We start from the raw sequence: 4,639 nt of genomic DNA, 5'->3' as shown, positions 1-4,639 counted from the left end.
TTTGAGATGGAGTCTCGATCTGTTGCCAGGCGCCAGGCTGGAGTGCAGTGGCGCCATCTCGGCTCACTGCAACCTCCGCCTCCCAGGTTCAAGCAATTCTCCTGCCTCAGCCTCCCAAGTAACTGGGACTACAGGCGCACGCCACCACACCCAGCTAATTTTTGTATTTTTAGTAAAGACGAGGTTTTACCATGTTGGCCAGGATGGTCTCGATCTCTTGACCTTGTGGTCCACCCGCCTCGGCCTCCCAAAGTGCTGGGATTACAGGCGTGAGCCACCAGGCCCGGCCGGCCAGTAAGTTTATAAAAAAGATGTTCAGTGTCCTCTTCGGCAGCACATATACTAAAATTGGAATGATACAGAGAAGATTAGCATGGCCTCTGCGCAAGGATGACACGCAAATTCGTGAAGCATTCCATATTTTAAAAAAAATTTTTTTTTAATAAAAATAGAAAAAGATGTTCAACTTTAGCCAGGCACGGTGGCTCATGCCTGTAATTCCAGCACTTTGGGAGATCAAAGTAAGTGGATCACTTGAGGTCAGGAGTGCATGACCAGCCTGGCCAACATGGTGAAAACCCATCTCTGCTAAAAACACAGAAAATTAGCCAGACATGGTGGCACACGTCTGTAATCCCAGCTGCTTGGAAGGCTGAGGCAGGAAAATCACTTGAACCCAGGAGGTGAGGAATGCAGTGAGCCGAGATTGCACCAGTGTGCTCCAGCCTGAGCAACAGAGCAAGACTCTTGTCTCAAGAAAAAAAAAAAAAATGCTCAACCTCAATGGTTACAGGGAAATGCAAATTAGAACTACAATCTGCTGTGACGACACACTCACTAGAATGGCTAAAATTAAATCTCTGAAAATATCAGGCATTGGTGAGGATGTGGAGGAAGTGAACTCTTACGTGCTGCTGGTGGAAGTATAAATCGGTACAAGCACTTTGGAGAACCGTTTGGCAGTTTATTCTAAAATTAAACATACACTGCCCATGTGACCAAGCAGTTCCACTCCTGGGTATATACCCTGAAAGAAATTAGTGCTTATGCACACCAAAATACATGTGCAAAAATGAACATTGCCGCTAAATTGTTAACAACCCAAAACCAAATACAACCCAAATGTCCATCAACAGAAGAATGGATAAATACATTGCGGTGTGTAGCACAGCAAGAAAAAGGAGTGTATTGCTCTTACATGAAATACAAGTGACTCTCAAAAACACAGTATTGACCACAAGTGATTGGACAAGCCGGGTGCAGTGGCTCACACCTGAGGCCAGAGGATGCCTTGAGTCTAGGAATTTAAGACCAGCCTGGGCAACACAGGGTGATCCCATCTCTACAAAAAAATTTTTAAAAATTAGCTGGGTGTGGTGGTGTCCACCTATAGTCCCAGTTCCTCGGGAGGCTGAGGTGGGAGAACCACTTGAGCCCGGGAGTTTAAAGCTGCAGTGAGCCATGATCATACCACTGCACTCACTCCAGCCTGAGTGACAGCAGAGCAAGACCTTGTCTCCAAAAACAAAAACAAAAACAAAAACAAAATGCAAAACTTATCTACATATGATGAGAGAGGTCAGAATAGTGTCTTCGTGTTTAGGGGAGTGGGAGATGGGGTTTCAGTGAGAAAGGGCCTGAAGAAACTTAAGAGAATGATGGAAATGTTCTCTATCCTGAACTGGGTGGTGGTTACATGGGTATATAGGTAGGTAAAAATTCATTGAGCATCCACTTAAGATTTGTGCATTTTACTATATGCAAATTATGTCTTGATAAAGGAGTAAAAACAATGAAAACTCTTGGGTGACCGCATCTTATATAAGCATGGTTGATAAATAAAAAGCTTGCATACACAATACTTTTGAAGCCCTATTTCCCTTCTTATGTGTCCCTTTTTCATCAATATATGCAATGAAAAAATACAGTCTATACATATTAACTATATATACATACGGTATATTAAATATGTATTAAGTCTATAGCTAGTGCTGGGAATTTTGTGTATTGACTTGTCCTAGTTGTTGCTATATGTACATATGTCTTTATATATTGTTAAATGTTGTTAGTTTAAAATTTTATGTAAATGTAATGATATTACATATATTATCTCATGATATTTTATTCTAAATACTGTTGTACTGATTAAATCTGAAAGTTAACCATCTTAACTCAGGGACCAATTCAATTCAGATAACGAAGGATAGTTATCTTACTTGTATACAAATTTGAAATTTTACCAGGCGTGGTGGCTCACGCCTGTAATCCCAGCACTTTGGGAGGCCGAGGCCGGTGGATCACGAGGTCAAGAGATTGGGACCATCCCGGTCAACATGGTGAAACCCCGTCTCTACTAAAAATACAAAAAATTAGCTGGGCATGGTGGCACGTGCCTGTAATCCCAGCTACTCAGGAGGCTGAGGCAGGAGAATTGCCTGAACCCAGGAGGCGGAGGTTGCGGTGAGCCGAGATCGCGCCATTGCACCCCAGCCTGGGTAACAAGAGCGAAACTCCGTCTCAAAAAAAAAAAAAAAAAAAAAAAAAAAAAGAACCCATACAACTCACTAATAGGAAAACAAACAATGAAAACTGAGCAGAAGACACGAAGACACTTCACAAAGGACATGCAAATGGCCAGCACACACAGGAAGAGATGCCCACCCTCAGTAGTCTTCAGGGAGGTGCAGAATGAAACCACAGTAAGATGCTGCCTCTCACCCATAAGCATGGCTGAAACCAAAAAGATGTGTAATATCAAGTGTTGGTTAGAATGTAGGGCAGCTGAAACTCTCCTAGCTCACTAGCAAGAACTTAAAATAGTACAGCCTGGATGCAGTGACTCACGTCTGTAATCCCAGCAATTTGGGAGGCCGAGGCAGGCAGATTGTTTGAGCCCAGGAATTTGAGACCAGCCTGGGCAGTATGGCAAAACCCCATCTCTACTAAAAATGCAAAAAAAAAAAAAAAATAGCTGGCTGTGGTGGCACATGTCTGTAGTGCCAACTACCCAGGAGGCTGAGGTGGGAGAATCACCTGAGCCAGGAAGGTCAAGGCTGCAGTGAGCCATGATCATGCCACTGCTCTCCAGCCTGGGTGATGGGGTGAGACCCTATATCAAAAAATTAAAATACAAATAAAATAGTATGACTGCTTGGGAGAACTACAAGCATTTATTTTAAATTTAAACAAACACCCTCCATATGACCCAGCAATTCTGTTATGTATTTACTGTATTTATTGTAATGAAAACATAGGTTCACAAAAAGACTTGTACACAAATGTGAATAGGGATAAGTAGCTAGTGACCACCATGGTGCCATTTGATTTGATTGCTTAAAAGCTTGTGAAAGTCGACATTGGAATAATAAGTTGTCTTTTTAAAAAGCTTGTATCCAAATGTGCATAGCAGCTTTATTCACAATTGCTAAAAATTGGAAACATTTCAAGTAATCCATCAACTAGAAAATGGGCAAACAAAATTTGCTCTCTTCATAGAAAGGGATGGCAATAAAAAGATTGAAATTACTAATAGATCCAACAACATGGATGGGTCTTAAAATCACTGTGTAAGGCCGGGTGCGGTGGCTCAAGCCTGTAATCCCAGCACTTTGGGAGGCCGAGGCGGGTGGATCACGAGGTCGAGAGATTGAGACCAACCTGGTCAACATGGTGAAACCCCGTCTCTACTAAAAATACAAAAAAAAAAAAAAAAAAAAAAAAAAAATCACTGTGTAAAATAAAAGCTGCTTGCAAAAGAGTGCCTACCATATGATTCCATTTATAAAAAATTTTTAAACCAGCAGAATTAATTTATAGTTACAGAAAGCAGATCAGTGATGGACTGGGAGTGGGGGACTACAACCCTCTCTGGGGTGATGGGCAGGTGTTATATCTTGTTTAGGTGCTTGCATTTGTCAAAAGTCATCCGTCTGAATGCTTAAAATGTATGGATGAGTTTTATTGTATGTAAATTACACCTCAATAAAGTTGATTTAAAATGAATTGGCTGGGTGCAGTGGCTCATGCCTGTAATCCCAACACTTTGGGAGGCTGAGGCGGGTGGATCACCTGAGGTCAGGAGTTCAAGACCAACCTGGCCAACATGGTGAAACCCTGTCTCTACTAAAAATACAAATAATAATAATAATTAGCCAGGTGTGGTGGCATACGCCTGTAATCCCAGCTACTTAGGAGGCTGAGGAAGGAAAATCACTTGAACCCAAGAGGCAGAGGTTGCAGGGAGCCGAGATTGCACCACCGCACTCCAGCCTGAGCGACAAGACAAGACTCTGTCTCAAAAATAAATAAATAATTAATACAGCAAATCAAAAATGAAAGTATTTTTAAAAAAATAAATGGCAAAATGGCCAGGTGTGGCGGCTCACGCCTATAATTCCAGCACTTTAGGAGGCCGAAGAGGGTGGATCACGAGGTCAGGAGCTCAAGACCACCCTGGCCAAGATGTTGAAACCCCATCTCTATAAAAATAAATAAATAAAATAAAAAATTTAAAAAAATGACAATAAAAGAAAAAAGACAAGAATAAAATAATAAAGAGACTTAGTGGTAAAAATAAATAAAACAGTCAAATAAAGAGAGCCCATAGAATGGGAAGAGAAACGGACCGAAGTGAAAACTG

At 41.6% G+C, this 4,639-nt stretch overlaps 1 non-coding gene across 1 annotated transcript; it reads left to right on the top strand.

The window, feature by feature from the left end:
* The first annotated feature begins 320 nt into the window (after window positions 1-320).
* Window positions 321-425, top strand: LOC120367946 (U6 spliceosomal RNA). The gene has a single exon (XR_005582186.1). It is a non-coding gene; the product is annotated as a U6 spliceosomal RNA (small nuclear RNA).
* The last annotated feature ends 4,214 nt before the right edge of the window (window positions 426-4,639 follow it).

Source organism: Saimiri boliviensis, chromosome 9 (genome assembly GCF_048565385.1).
Source record: "Saimiri boliviensis isolate mSaiBol1 chromosome 9, mSaiBol1.pri, whole genome shotgun sequence".
In the NCBI taxonomy this organism is placed as follows: Eukaryota; Metazoa; Chordata; class Mammalia; order Primates; family Cebidae; genus Saimiri; species Saimiri boliviensis.
Note: the sequence above shows the minus strand (reverse complement) of the source record. Positions and strands in the feature narration are given on the sequence as shown.